Source organism: Pipistrellus hanaki (genome assembly GCF_964339955.1).
Source record: "Pipistrellus hanaki genome assembly, chromosome: X".
In the NCBI taxonomy this organism is placed as follows: domain Eukaryota; kingdom Metazoa; phylum Chordata; class Mammalia; order Chiroptera; family Vespertilionidae; genus Pipistrellus; species Pipistrellus hanaki.
In genome coordinates, this window is record NC_140524.1 from 36392753 (window position 1) to 36409170 (window position 16418).

The following is a 16418-nucleotide window of genomic DNA, read 5'->3' on the forward strand; positions in this document are numbered from 1 at the left end:
CTCCCAGTCAACTCAACCCCACTGGGGTGGCAAGTGCGCAGCACAGCCTCTGGAGTCCCCCAGTCCCCTCAGCCCCCCAGCTTCTGAGGGCCAGCCCAAGGCACAGACAAGCCTTTGATGTGAGGCTTAAGCTCCAGCAGTGGCAGCAGCAGAGGTGTGATGGGGGTGTTACCTTCCCCTGATCACCAGGTGGATTCCTGCCCCTGAGGGCTCCCAGACTGTGAGAGGGGCAGGCCGGGCTGAGGGACCACCCCCTCCAGTGCATGAATTTTCATGCACCGGGCCTCTAGTAATTAATAAAATACTAATGTAAGAATAAACTGTTTCATGTACTCATAATTGTAAACCTACTTTTGCTCCACCATATAACTATAATAATAAAAGGGTACTATGCTAATTAGACTGGACATCATTCCAGAAGTCCTTCTGGACTAAGCCAGGACTGGAGGGAAGCCCAGGTCCCAGATGGCAGAGGGAAGCCTGTGCCAGCAGCCAGGGGAAGGAAGACCTACTCTTGCACAATTTTCATGCATCGGGCCTCTAGTATGACAATAATAAGCATTTTTGTAAACAAAATTTTGTACTTTCCCATGATAAATTTCTTTAAGATAAATTTCACTTGAAGTAGAACTGCAGGCTAAATGTTCAGCATTTGAAACTTTCAGATTGCCCTCCATAACAGTTGTATCAATTTACACTCCTACTTTTCTGAGTGCATGTTTCTTAGTATCCCTGCTAAAAATGAGTTTTTTAAAATTTCACAAATTTGATAGACAAAAGTATATCTCATTGTTGTCTTAATTTGATTTGTAGTATGTATACAGTTTTTTACGCATTAGACCTGTACAGTGCGTTTTTAAAAAAATAGTTTTATTGATTTTTTTACAGAGAGGAAGGGAGATAGAGAATTAGAAATATCGATGAGAGAGAGACATCGATCAGCTGCCTCCTACACACCCCCTACTGAGGATGTGCCCGCAACCGAGGTACATGCCCTTGACCGGAATCAAACCTGGGACCTTTTAGTCCACAGGCTGCCGCTCTATCCACTGAGCCAAACCAGTTTCGGCTGTACAGTGCTTTTGAAGAGAGCAAACCAGTTTTGTTCCCAGTTAATTTTTCTACTGTAGCAATATTCTATTCTTAAACAGACTATTCCAGGAATAATAATTTTTAAAAGTAAATTTTCACCAATTATTTTCATACATCTCTGCCACATTTTCTTCAAATAGAAACAGTTTGATATTCACCACAAAACATTCCATTATAGCTGCTTAGTATATTTTAGGGTTATGCAGTAAGAAACACTTTTAAATGAGTAATATCACTATGCCATTCTTAATTTTTTTGTTAAAATGCAATGATCACAGATGATACAACTTTGTGTTGAAAGGCACCTTCAAGATAATCTTACCATACAGATTCTGTTTATAGTTAAAAACTCAGGTGGCAAGAGATTAAGTGACTATCCCCAAAGTCATATATTTAGGGGCAAAACAAAGAAAAGCATTGAGTCCTACTACCATGCTCTTCACATGCCACACTGAGTAATCCATGTTTAGCAGAGGAATCCTTCACCTTTAATCAAAGCATGAGTGTGATAAAAATTACTTTTGAGATTTAACAGAAAATAAACCCCTATATTCAACAAACATTTATGGAATACCTACTATGTACCAGGGACTAGAGATATGAAAATGAATAAAACATAATTCTAGTTTAGGGGGGGATTGAGGTGCATTTTTACAAAGATAGCTGTATAAAATGATGCATGCCCATTTAATTGCTGTGCCTGGACAAAATAATTTCATATTAACAAAGGACAATTTCCAGAAATGATAATTTTTATATTCCTAATTGTGGCTTCTCTGGAAAACCTATACTACTATGTAACAAAATCATGTTTATCCAGATGATTAGGACCAAGTACTCAGGTTTTTAAAAAAGAAATTCCACACAAAGGATAGCTACAATAATACAAGTACAACGAAAAAAACAACAAAAATAGGAAAAACAAAAATCTTGAAGGGGGCTCAAATATCCATGTGGCACATATTCTAAATGCCAATATGGGGGGAAATTCACCTGCTATAGAGGCACAGAGGTAAGAGGAAATAAAATTTAAAAAAACTTAAGCCCCATGTAAAGTAGAAACGGGAAGAAAAAAAATCTGCCTTCTCCATATCCCTTATTTTGAAAAATCTGACCAAATTTTTTGATGCCTCTCTAAACAAACAAAAACAAATAAACAGAATAGGGAGCCACATTTATCGTCTGTATGTAACTGGTTCCATAAAGAGCACTTTTTGGCTGTTGATTCATAGGATCTAAGTTATCGGCCAATTGTTGACACACATAGAAATATTCTAGATTGCTTCTGGTGGGGCTTTACATATGGCTGTGTACAAACTACAAAGAGCAATTACAGTCAAACCTCAGTTCTCGAACATCTCCCATCTTGAACAATTCGCCTCTCAACCTGACAACCCTTTTATGCTGATACTTGTATGCACAGTCCCGTGTCTGGGCAACAAAGGAGAGTCTGAGTCAGTTTACCACTAAATATTGTGCTGTTAACATCCCAGGAAAGTGTGCTGTGAATATTTTCGTTTTTTAATGCTTCTGCTGCTGATTATTATTAAATTTTAATTTTTTAAAAAAATTTAATGTATTTTTTTCTTACTAAATTTTCATTTACATTTCATGTCCTTTTTGTTTTTAAAGTGTTTATTTATAGATTAAATAGTACATTAGACATGTACTGTATATAAGAAAGGCTGACCCTAGCTAGATTGGCTCAGTGGATAGAGTGTTGACCTGTGGACTGAAGGGTCCCAGGTTCAATTCTAGTCAAGGGCACATGCTTGGGTTGTGGGCTTGAGCCCCAGGAGGGGATGTGCAGGAGGCAGATGATCAATGATTCTCTCTCATCATTGATGTTTCTATCTCTTTCTCCCTCTCACCTCTCTGAAATAAATATTTTTTTTAAAAGGCTAAAACAAGGAATCATTTGGGCGTCTAGAACAGATTAATTCAATTCACATTACTTCTAATGGGAAACAATAATTTGGTTCTTGAACAGACTTCCAGAATAAAATAAGTTTGAGAACCGAGGTTCTACTGTACTTCCATATACATATATAATATTGATTTTTACAGAGAGGAAGGGGAAGGGATAGATAGTTTAGAAACATCGATCAGTTGCCTCTTGCATACCCCCTACTGGGGATGTGTCCGCAACCAAGGTATATGCCCTTGACCGGAATCAAAACTGGGACCCTTCAGTCCGCAGGCCGACACTCTATCCACTGAGTTAAACTGGTTAGGGCCCACTGTACTTCCTTTTGAGAGACAAGAGGACACAGTGAAAAGAGCATGGGTTTTTGAACAGATTAACTTATTGAATATTGTTTCTACCATTTACCCTATGTGAGATCTTGACCAAATTAATTTCTCCAGGCCTCAGTCTTCTCCTCTGTAAAAGGGAGTAAAACCACCTGCTTCACAGGAATACTACAAGGATTGAGAGAATACATGGGGCACACATAATAGTAGTTTCTTCAGCAGCTTTGAATTGCTCCATTGAAACTCAAATGATGAACTTCACTAAGTTTCTCCAAGTCACTTTGGCAGTCTGTCAGTAGTGGGGAGTCTGAGGTCAATTTCTGGAACACAGAAAAGATACCCGAAAACCTGTCAAGCTCCAGCCCACTTAACAGAGAAAATGAAAAACAACAACAACAACGAACAAACAAAACAGATTATATTGAGCTGATGTATGGGATCCTGCTTGCATTTGTTGAGGTCATTAACAAAAAATTAATTACAAAGACACTCATGTTCAAAATATATTTTAAATGTTACTGAAAGGTTAAGCACTTGTTAGGTAGGTAAAACACTTCAGACTTCTATACTTCTTCTAGTCTAAATAAGCCTAAAATTGTCTCTAACAGGGTAGTCTATAAGAGCAGAATTCTGTTGTGAGATATTTTTGATCCACTTATAGAGCATTAGCATCAACTAAAAAGTAAAAGCATGTTCATAACATTAAAATTTGGCAAAAATGATTTGTATCATGTGCAAAGATGAGAAAAGAACAATTCACTTCACAGTAAGAAACAGTAAATCATTATTTAGTATTCCCACAGGAAGCATTCCTAATAGGGTCCTTGTATAAAGCAAGGTTTCAAAAACTGTGCTAAGACTTGACTTGCTTTAGCTTTAGTCCTTACAACTTTCCTGAGATAGTTATATTACCTTTGCTATTTTACACAACGAAAAACCGAGGCATGGGTCAGATTAAGTAATTTAAATTGTACTGCTAGTAAATATTAGGGCCAGAATTTGACCCTAAGCAGTCTGACTCTAGCACTCACTCTTCCAAAAACCTTGCAAAATTGCTTCCTTTCAAGGTATTAAAAGATGGTTATTAAAATACTAGAGGCCTAGTGCATGAAATTTGTGCACGGTGTGTGTGTGTCCCTCAGCACAGCCTGCAAACTCTCCAATCTGGGACCCCTGTGGGATTGGGCCTAAACCAGCAGTCAGAGATCCCTCTCACAATCCGGGACTGCTGGCTCCTAACTGCTTGCCTGCCTGCCTAATTGCCCCTAACTGCTTCTGCCTGCTCCCCTGCCGGCCTGATTAACACCTAACTGCTCCCCTATTGGCCTGTTCGCCCCCAACTGCCCTCCCCTGCTGGCCTGACCTCATGGCCAAGTTCCCTCCCCTGCCGGACTAACCTCGCCCCCAACTGCCCTCCCCTGCAAGCCTGGTCCTCCCCCCAACTGCCCGCCCCTGCAGGCTTGGTCCCCACCAACTGCCCTCCCTTGTGGGCCTGGTTGCCCCCAACTGCCCTCCCCTGCCAGTCGGATCTCGCCACCAAATGCCCTTCCCTGCAGGCGTGATTGCCCCTAACTGCCAGCTTGATCTTGCCCCCAATGGTCCTCCCCTGCTGGTCTGATCTTGCCCCTGACTGCCCTCCTCTTCAGGTCTGATTGCTCCAACTGCCTTCCTCTGCCAGACAATTTGGTTCTGATTGATCGGTTTCTATGCCAGTCAGTCAAAAGCTCCGCCTCCTAGGCAGCCATTGGCTCCTCATGGTTGAGCCAGATTTTGTTCTGATTGGTCAGTTTCTATGCCAGTCAGCATCTCTGGGCCTGATCATAGAGGCAGGGCTGATCAGCAGGCTCCCAGGCTGCTGGAGAGGCTTGGCTGATTACCCTGCTTCTCCCCCCTGGCCTCATCAGCAGCCATTGCCACGCCACTGCTGATCTGCCCCGTGTCTCTCTCCCTCCCTCCCTCTCCCTCTCTCTTCCCCCCCCCCCCAAAAAAAACATCATCAGTTCAGCCCATTCACCTGCTATGTGCGTAGCCTGGTGAACAGTCAAGTGTCCTGGTCATTGCGGATGTGACAAACCGAGGGTATTTCTATATTAAGATTTTAAGTGCTGCTATGAATGAGCACCAAAATAAAGGCAATTAGTGCTGCTTGGGTTGGACTCAACTAATTAAGTCAAAGGCTCTGAATCCTGATCTTCTTTAACAACTACAATTAATGCCTAATTGATTTGGCACTACTATGAAATAAAATAAAATATTCCATAAATAAAATGTCCAGAAATGAAACTTCTCTTTGTGTGCCAAACTTCTTAACATATTTTAAATTCCAAATTTCAAAGGCAGGTTGTAAATAAGTACATTATAGGCTAACCCTTGCTATTCAGTATTTTTTCCCTCTTGAAAATACTTTCTACTTAAAAAGAGGATACAAAATGGCCCCTTTATTATTGACCCAGAATTATCATGCTCAAATACTACACTATATTTTAATATTCTAATGACCTCCAGGGGCCCTAAGGTGCAGGGGACTTGTCTTCACACTACAGGACCCTAGGCTACTAAACTTGGAGTGTCTGTGTTTTGCATCTTCTTCCTCTATTTGTGGTCACTTCTTACAACTGGCCAAGCACCCACTTTTAAGCTTTGCACCCCCCTCCATTTCTAATTTTTGCTTCTGATCTGCACTGAGTTAGGAAACCAGGTTTTTAAAAATGGAATTGCAAAGGAGACTAGACTGTGGGTGGTGAACACACAATACAACATATAGATAATGTATTATGGAACTATATACTTGAAACCTATTTAATTAACCAATGTAACCCAATAAATTCAATAAAATATTTTAAAATATATTTCCTTTCTAAGAAAACAAAAACAAAAATAAAAATTGAATTGCATGGTAAAGAATCCAAAGATTCTGAGTGAGGATTTCCCCATGAGAAAATTTGTACATTATTTTATTGTGGACTTTATAGCACTTATTTATTTTTCCCCAGAGGATAGTTTGTAATTACTTTTTTTTTTTTTTCCATTTTAAAGGACTCAGTTTATTAACTGACCAAATTACAAAAATAACCATGGTAGATACCTTAGTTCATTCTTCTAATAAGTCTATTGTTCTGGTCTTCCCTGTTACCAGCATATCCACCTTCTACAAAATGCGTGTGGTCTTTTTCTTCATCCTACCTCATGGAGAAGACATCTTGAAGGGCCACAGGAAGTTGTTTACTTCTTTGAAGTGCTTTCCAACAGTGTAGATCTCATGAATTAGATCTTCCATGCGATGATGCCATATTTACCAAGAGATCGAGCAATCAGTTATCTGTCAGGGCAATTTGTTTTTTGTTGACTTTGCCTTGTAGATTAATTCATTTACTGACTTCAGGTTTGTGTAACCCCATGCAATATATGGCTCCAAAATCCTCAGCTTGTTAATTGAAGCCTTGATGAGCTTAACAAAGGTGCCGCTGAAGATCTGGCAAAAGCAAAAAAGCTGCAGCACTTGACGGACCTTTGGGCTCACACCACTGATACTTCTAATCCTGATGACAAATGCTAATTTGGGTTCAGCAGATACATAGAAGTTGCCAGCTTCTCTTGCCATCCTAGCCATTTAAATCTCCTTTCTTTATATCTGCCTGTATTCCTTGTGATAGTGCTTAGCTTTTTCATACATGAGCTTCCTTCTTGCCTTTTAAAAAAATATATTTTATTGATTTTTCAGAGAGGGATAGAGAGTTAGAAACATCAATGAGAGAGAATCATTGATCAGCTGCCTCCTGCACACCCCCTACTGGGGATGTGCCCGAAACCAAGGTAAATGCCCTTAACCGGAATCGAACCTGGGACCTTCCAGTCCGCAGGCCGATGCTCTATCCACTGAGCCAAACCATTTTCGGCTCTTCTTGCTTTTTGATGCATCTTTTGGGAAAACTTCTTTCTCAGGTGCTTGATCTTCAGCTCTGTGAAATTCATTCGCTTTTTCTTGAGGGTTTCTGGCACAGGAGGAACCTTCTTCTCTTCTGCACCCTCCATGGTTCCAGCTGGAAAGCAGCTTAAGTGATTACTTATTTCCAATTGTATCAGAGGATCATTATTACCAAAGAAGTTGCAGCCAAATAAGTAGAGCTATCAAAAATTCTAGGTATCCCTACACAATCCCTCAACTCCTCTTTGTAAATCTGTTATAGTCTGTAATAGTATCTAACTTCAAAGTAGAGGTAACATTATATTATTCAGTGTTGCCTAAAGAAAACTACATTTATGCACTTCATAACTATGTTTCCACCAATGTTCCTTATAATGAGGTAATAGACAAAGCAACTCTCATGCCTTCACAAGATGGCTGCCTACGACCAGGCTGGCAGGGGGGTTAGTGAGGAACGACCAAATGACTGAAGAAGCAGGCTGCGTGGGGCGACCAGGTTGGTGGGGGGAGGGGGCAGTTGGGAGCAACCAGGCCAGCAGGGGGGCAGTTGGGGGCAAACAGGCCAGGAGGGGCCAGTTAGGGGCGACCATGCCAGCAGGCAGGGGACAGTTGGGGGTGATCAGGACAGCATACAAGGGCAGTGAGGGGCAATCAGGCTGGCGGGAGGGGGGGGCAGTTTAGGAATGACCAGGTAGTCAGGCAGGCAGGTGAGCGATTAGGAGCCAGCGGTCCAGGATTGTGCCTAAACCGGCAGTTGGACATTCCCCAAGGGGTCCCAGATTGGAGACAGTGAAGGCTGAGCTGAGGGGTCCCACCCCCTGTGCACAAATTTTGTGCACTGGGCCTCTAGTAAGATAACAGAGCTGAAGATTTCCTATCATAAAGTCCTACCTAGCACATTGCATTACTCACATTTGTGATGATGCTGGTGTAAACAAACGTACTACACTGCCAGTCATATAAAAGCAGAGCACATACAATTATGTATAGTACATATTCCTTGGTAATGAGAATAAATAACTATATTACTGGTATATGGTAGTTATACTATAATTTTATCATTGTTTTAAGAGTATACTCTTTCTACTTGTAAAAAAAAAAAAGTTTGCTGCAAAACAGTATGCCTTATTATGCTGGCATCAACCTATTACATGTTGTGTTTATTACCGCATCTCTTGATTGCATCATTTTCTCTTCTATTTGATTTAATGTTATGTTGTTTTGTACAATGGCATGTCATATCGGCTTGTAGCCTAGGAGCAATAGGCTATACCATACAGCCTAGATCTGTAATAGGCTATACCATCTAGAATTGTGTAAGTGTATTCTATGATGTTCCCACAATGATACAGTTGCCTGACAACGAATTTCTCAGAACATATCCTGTAGGTAAGTGGTGTATGACTCTATTCATGTTCAAGTTTGGGGACAGAAGATCACAGGTCCAGAAAATTAAGTTCTATTTTTGGCTTTCCAACCAACTAGCTGCAAAACCCATAGGCAAGGCTTTTTACAGTTCCTGTAACTTTAGAAAATTTAATTTTAAGACCCTTGATTAGTTTGGAATGAATATGTAATTTATACCATAATTAATGACCTAAATTTTATGCCCTCTGATTTCCCCTAAAAATATGGACATTATATCTCCCTCCCTCTCTCTCTCATAAATGTTCAGTAATGATTTGATACATCTAGTTAACTAGAAGAATATTCCTTCAAAATATTTTGTAGATACTAAATTGAGCAATTAAGTTCTTCCTTTTCACATGTTAAAGTAATTTTCCCATGAAAAAGTCCAAATGCCTACTTAAAACAACTTTTAGTACATACCACACAAGTGAGAAATTAGCTTTAAGTACTGGTGGTATTCCTTACTATAAATCAGGGGCGGGGCCTTTTTATCTGCCAAGGGCCATTTGGGTATTTAGAACCTCATTCGCAGGCCATACAAAGTTGTCAACTTAAAAATTAGCCTGCTATATATTTGGTCAAACATTTAATTAACTCTCCCCTAATGGCTTGGCAGGGCCAGACCAAATGATTTCATGGGTCTTATATGGTCCATGGGCCAGACTTACTTCATCGTGCTTTAAATAAAACCTAACAAACCAAAATAAGAACTTCAAACGTTCATTTTTCCATTTCAAACATTTTATCATATAGAATACTTTAAGAATATTCTGAGACATTTAAGTATCTGATAAACAAAAAGTTTAAACAATAAATGTGCTTCTTACAGTTTAATATTTATTTATTTATTTATTTATTTAAATCTTTATTGTTGAAAGTATTACATAGGTTCTCCCCCAGGCCCTCACCACCCCATTGTTTGTGTCCATGGGTTATGCATATATGCATACAAGTTCATTGGTTGGTCTCTTCCTACCCACTTTCCCCTGCCTTACCCCTGAGGTTCAACAGTCTGTTCATGCTTCTGTGATTCTGGGTCTATTTTTTATCATCAGTTTATTTGGTTCACTAGATCCCACATGTGAGTGAGATCATGTGATAATTATATTTCTCTGTCTGGCTTATTTTGCTCAGCATAATACTTTCCAGGTCCATCCATGCTGTTGCAAAAGGTAAGAGTTCTTTAAAGGGCTAGCTAATCCTGTGCCCCAGCAGGTGTGGCTCAGTTGGTTGGGGAAGTTTTGTCATTATTTCTTCAAATAGGTTTTCAATATCTTGCTTTCTCTCTTCTTCTGGCACCCCCATAATTCAGATGTTGGTACACTTGAAGCTGTTCCAGACACTCCTTATACTATCTTCATATTTTTGGATTCTATTTGCTCTTCTGGTTAGGTATTTTTTGCTTCCTCATATTTCAAATCATTGACTTGATTCTTGGGATCCTCTAGTCTACTTTGAATCCCTGTATATTATTCTTTATTTCAGTCAGTGTATGCTTAATTTATGACTGGTCCTTTTCTTATTTTGGCATTCTAAGATCCTTGAAGGTCTCACTAAGTTCCTCAGAGGTTTCTAGAAGATTCTTGAGTAACTTTATAACTGTGGTTTTGACTCTATATCCAGTAGTTTGCTTTCTTTCACTTCTTTCATTTGTGACATGTTTCATCGTCTCTGCATTTTGACTGCTTCCCTGTGTTTGTTTCTATGTATTGGGAGCTGCTAAGTCTCCTTGAGTTAATAGAGTGGCCTTGTATAGTAAGTGTCCAATAGGGCCCAGTGGCTTAGCTTCCCCAATCACCTGAGGTGGACACTCTTGGTGCACCTCTTTGTGGGCTGAGTGCACAGTCTTGTTGTAATTGAGCCTTGATTGCTGTTGGTATCACTGGGAGAAATTAACCTCCAGGCCAATTGACTGTAGGGACCAGCTGCAACTACAGTGGGAGAGTTGCTGTACAGGAGTTACCCTTATAGGGCAGGACTTGCTTCAGTGGGGCTTTGGTGCTCACTGAGTCTGCCCTTTAAGTGTGTTACTTATGAATGTGAAGAGTTGTAATCTGGTATGATCTCACAATGACCACTGGGTACACTGGCTCTTGGGTTTCCAAGGAGGTGCAAAGTCAGCCACTGCCTGGGGCCACCCAGAAGGAGCTACAGAGAGATCTGCAGATTCCTCCTCTTTGTATCGGGTTTGGAATTGCCCAGACAAGGCCCAGCTGTGAAGAAAGGCAGACTGGTGCCAGCCTTGGGCCTTTTATTGATAGTTTTGGGGTTCCCTGACCCAGGCTACAGCTTGTTTGACCAGTTTTAGGCTGAAAAAGAATAGGCCATTCATATGCAAAAGCCACTGTGCACAGCTTGGAAGGGGTTGTAAATTGGGTGGGTGGGGTCTCAGGGAATCTCCAGGGCAGAATGAAGAGAAATGTCTGCTAGTCATCCCTGCACTGGAGAGGTCCCAGCACTGGAACAATGACCGCTAACAATGACCACTGTGAGCACCTCCGTCTGGAAGAAAGCCTCCCCTACATTTTTGCCCAGATGCCAGATAGTCCAGTTTCTCCCCGTATCTATCTGGGTCCCCCAGAGCCTCGCTGGGCACTGGAGCTCAGAGCAAGCAGGAGGTTGTAAATTCAGTTCTGGGTGCCGGCATTTTAAGAGCAGCAGCTGGGTCTCTAGCAGCCTGTGTGTCCACTCAGCCCCAATCCACACTTGTTTTTACAGTCTGTAGTTCTTACTGCCCGTAGGGTCTTCTTTCCCCAGCTCTGAAATCCTGGGCTGGGGGTCTGGTGTGGGGCTGGGACTCCTTGCTCAAGATGGCCTCTGCAGAGGCTATCTCCCTCCCGATTAAAAAAGCGGCACACCCAGGTGCCGGACCAGCGCCTCCACACCTCCTTCCAGTCTCAATGTGCTGTCTTCTTTACATCTTTAGTTGTAGCAATTCCACTTAGCCAGCTTTCCCATGGTTCTGGATGATAGTTGTTCTGTATTTTAGTTGTAACTTTGATGTGGTTGTGGGAGGCAGCAAGTATAGGTGTTTACCTATGCCGTCGTCTTGGTTCCTCTCGTTCCCTTTTTCTCTCTCTTAAATCAATGAAAGTATGTCCTCAGGTGAGGATTTTAAAAATGGCAAGGCTTCCTTGATTCCCTAATATATAAACTTTTTCTACATATTAATATAATTAAAAACACAGTACCGATAAATCTTTTATTTTCCAGCATGGTTTAGGAAATTGAAAAAATGATGTCTATCAATGGTACTATTGAATTTAAACATGAAAAATAAGCGATTTCTGAAACAGTTTCAAAAGTCTGCTTTAAGCCCTGGCCTGGTTCTGCTGGTTAGAGTGTAGTCCTGATATGCCAAGATTGTGGATTCCTTCTCTGGTCAGGGCACATATAAAAATCAATCAATGAATGCATAAATAAGTGTAATAGCAAACCAATGCTTCTCTCTCTCTCTCTCTCTCTCTCTCAAATCAATAATAAAAATTTATAAAGTCGGTTTTAAACAAATATTGGTTTTTAAAAAACAAAAAACCACTACATGCTTATAAATACTAAAATAATTTTTAGTGTGGTTTCCACACAGGTTTTGAAAATAAAAGCTATTTTTGGATTTGTACTTCAGTAGCTTTCAATACAGATTGAATATTTCAATTCATTATATCCTATTTTTATAAAAATAATTATTTTCACACAGTCACTATATGAGTTTAAGAAAACTCATATTTGAATATAAAATAATGTGAAATATGCTTTCTCCAGTCCGTATTTATTTAGCATTTTAAATTATAGTTTTCCTTCTGTGGCTAGGGAATTTGTGTTCAATACCAAGGCATTTTAATATTTGCATAACATTCATTATTTTAAAATCTACATAGCTTCAAAACATTGCTTTGGTGATTTTGAAGGACAATATAGGAATTATTTTTCTTCTACAAACTCTGACCTGATCCAGTGATGAACTTTAGGTACCTGAGGCAAAATGATATCAGAATAATAAGAGCATTACTCACAAAGGCAGGTGCTTAGTCACTGGGATTTGGATCTGATGACAATAAATGCAATTTACCCAAAAGTTGCCCACCAAGGTTCCATAGGAAGCAAATATCAAATCTTTTTTATATATACTTAATTTGTTTGCTTTAATTTGGGTTTGTAAAAAGTTTCCAAATATTTAGAAATAGTTTGAAAGTCAGTGCTCTAGTTAATTCTAAATTTTTTGCTCCTTTAAGTCCTCATAAATCCACTTAAGTAATTCACAAACCTTAATGCCAGATTTCATCTTCACATATTCTGATTCATTGTATTTTTCTGGGGATCCTGACATTTAAAAATATTTCCCCAGAGGATTTTATTATTTGTTTTTTGGAGTTATTTTGTATTTTTTTAATTTCTTTATTAAGACACAAAATGTCAAATCTTTTATAAACTGACATAATACTGCAGTCAATATACCAGGTACACAACATTTTATTAATCCTCTTAGTTTGACTTTGGAATTTCCTAAACTTGACACTCTAATAAAGTAATATTGAGAATAGTATTCCTTTACTTTTTGGAAACAAAACCAATCCAACAGAGATTGCAAAGCAGTAGGCTATTTTTAAGAGATTTGGATGCAAAAAAAAAAGAGATTTGAATGCAGTATAACTGTGGGGTTTTTGTCACAGGTGTTAGAAGTGAGCATGGTACCTACCGTGTTTCCCCGAAAATAAGACATCCTCTGAAAATAAGACCTAGCGCATGGAAAGATAAGAGACATCCCCTGAAAATAAGACCTAGCGCTACTTTGGGAGAAAAATTAATATAAGACACTGTCTTATTTTCGGGGAAACGGTATTGATGTTATCTAGCGTTAAAGATATCCACTAATTATTTTCAAAATCCTAAAAGGATTTAAAAAATCGGTCAGCAGGAAAGAATATTTTTTAGTGTTGAAGGAAACATAAGAATCATTTAGACCAACTATCTCATTTCACATGTGAAGAAATGAGGCCAAGAAAGGCTAAATGAATCCATTCATTTAACATCTACCTACTGCTTACCATGTACCAGCACAGTGGTAGGGTAGGTACTGGGTGTAAAGTAGTGAACAAAGCAGACGTGATCCCTGACCTCCTAGATTTATGTTAAAATCAAAGGCAGAGTTAGGACTAGGACCTAAGTCACTTTGCTGATTCTAATAACAACCCATGTAGGGTAAATCTAGTAATTCTAATATCTCTTTATGGTTTCACATGGGTGAAACTGGCCATTTATTAAAGCCTTGAGTATCTAAGAGTACCACCACAAATTTCCCAGGGAAGGCTTTGGGGTTCCAAAGACTGAAAGGGCAAGTTGACATCATCTGGAAGCAGAAGGGTTGTAAATTTAGCTACATAATAAAAGAACATGAACTAGAATCAGGAGATTGGATTTTTAGTCTTGAATCTGCCCATAACAATATATATGACCATAAAAATATTTTGGGGTGGTTTTCCGACTTTTAATTATGGCTAGTCCAAACATATACAAAATTAGTAGAATAATATTATGAACCCACATGTACAACATACTGACCATGCTCAATAATGGTCAATATCAATACCTCTCCACTTCTCTGCCAGATTATTTTGAAGCAAATCCCAGAAATTATTTGATTTTTACCCATAAAATTTCAGTATATATCTAAAAATATTTTCCTTTAAGATTTAATCACAGTACTATAATCAAATTTAACAATTCCTATTATACACAGTCAACATTTTCCCAATTGTTTAATTTTTTTGTTTACAGTTGGTTCATCTCAATCAATATTCAAATAAGGTCCACACCAGTTGATATGTCTCTTTCACAGGTTCCCCTTGATCTTTTATTTCTTACAGTTCATGTGTTGAGGAACTAGGATGTTTATTTTGAAGAAGATTTTTAGGGTAGTGAAATTATTCTGTATGATACTATAATGATGGATACATGTCATTATATATTTGTCTGAACCAGGGATCTTCAAACTACGGCCCGCGGGCCACATGCGGCCCGCAGAGGAGTCTGATCCGGCCCGCCAGGTTTTTGGGGCAGTGAGCGCAGCCGAGGTGTTACAATAGAAATTAGTAGTTCATATAGTCCGGCCCTCCAGCTCTCTGAGGGACCGTGATCTGGCCCCCACTTTAAAAAGTTTGAGGACCCCTGGCTCTGAACCCATGGAATTACACCACCAAGAGTGAACCCTAAGGTAAACTATGGACTTTGGGTGACTCTAATATATTAGCTAGGTTCATCAAGTGTAACAAATGTACCATTCTGGTGGGGAATGTCAATAATGGGGGAGGCTATGCATGTGTGAGGGGAAGAGGGTGTATAAGAAGTCTCTGTACATTCCTTTCAATTTTTTTTTTTTTTGTGAACCTAAAACGGCTCTAAAAATAGTCTTAAACAAACAAACAAACAAACAAACAAACAAACAAACAAACACATTAGGTTGTTCATCTTGCAGAATTTCTCATGGTCTGAATTTTGTTGACTGCATCTCCATGGTGACATGCCATAAGAAATATTTTAAATGAAAACACAAAAGGAATTAGAGGGATGAAATGGATACATATCCAAGGAAAACAGCAAAAATCTATCAAAACAGCATCAGGAAGACTGGTCTCAGAATGTGCTAGGATTTTTAAAAATTACTAGAGAAAATATTTTCTTTAATTTATATTCACAACAGAAACAAGAAAAAGAAAGTGTAGATCTGCTTATATGTGAATAAATAGTATAATGTAAAATGTTGCTTCACTTCTTTTTCTTCCAATTCAAGATTACTGATACTCAAACCATACAGGGAAAACCAAAGTGTAAGAATGAGGAAACTGAATCCCAAAGCATTCAGGAGATAAAAGTTCCTTGCTAATCTACATGAGTTCAGTTCTCCTGTGCCAGATAAATTATATCCCAGCATACTCTGGGAATTTACAGAGCTCAATCCCTATGTAAAACCTTTGAAGAATCATAGAGAATAGAAGAGGACAATAAGTAAAGCACTCTAATAATCAACACTGGAAAGCAGGTAGATGCTACAAACTATAAACAAATTTGCTTGATGTCAATTCTAAGCAAAATTATTATTTTTTTAAAAAAACACGTTTTTATTGATTTTCTTAGAGAGGAAGACAGAGAGAAACATGGATGAGAGAAACAATGAACAGCTACCTCCTGTATGCACCCCAACTGGTTCGTAAGTTGACACTCAACCACTGCGCCCATTTTAAACTCAGTTTCATCACTCAGATGCTATAGCTTTAGGGTAATCAGGACTAAAAATTATGGTGCAAGTGCTTAAGTCTATTTTTATAAAGACGACTGAATTTCTATGGTTTTAAAGAGCCAGATCCTATCTCTAGTTTGTCACCTGTAAGCTATAGACAGATACTCAGCCCTTTTGGGCTTGGTGTGTGTGTTGTTTTTTTTTTTAATCTCTTACCTGAAGCTATCTGAAAGAACAAACAAAAAACAAACAAAAAACAAACAAACACACTCTGTAAGCCTTCTGAGAATAGGGAGGAAGGAGTGGGAGACTAAATCTAACATTTGACATCTAGTTCATAGTCAACAACTAGGAACTCAAAGTCTTACCTCCTGAACTATACAAATAAAATCGAGTGATCTCACACTAACAGTTCCATCTCCTGACTTCGCATTATACTGGTTAAAAAGAATATGCCAAAACAATTGGACAACACACAGAAAAAAAATGAACTAACAAGGTCTT

The 16418-nt window shown here is 39.1% G+C and overlaps 1 protein-coding gene and 1 pseudogene across 3 annotated transcripts in view; both read right to left on the reverse strand.

Annotated features, from left to right (window-relative positions):
• WDR44 (WD repeat domain 44) overlaps window positions 1-16418 on the reverse strand; it is a 95017-nt gene that overhangs the window by 61142 nt on the left and 17457 nt on the right. The window lies entirely within an intron of this gene.
• Window positions 6432-7386, reverse strand: LOC311615158 (large ribosomal subunit protein uL30-like; annotated as a pseudogene). Its single transcript has 2 exons — window positions 7223-7386; window positions 6432-7025 (listed from the first exon to the last, which is right to left on the reverse strand). The product of its transcript is annotated as a large ribosomal subunit protein uL30-like (transcript).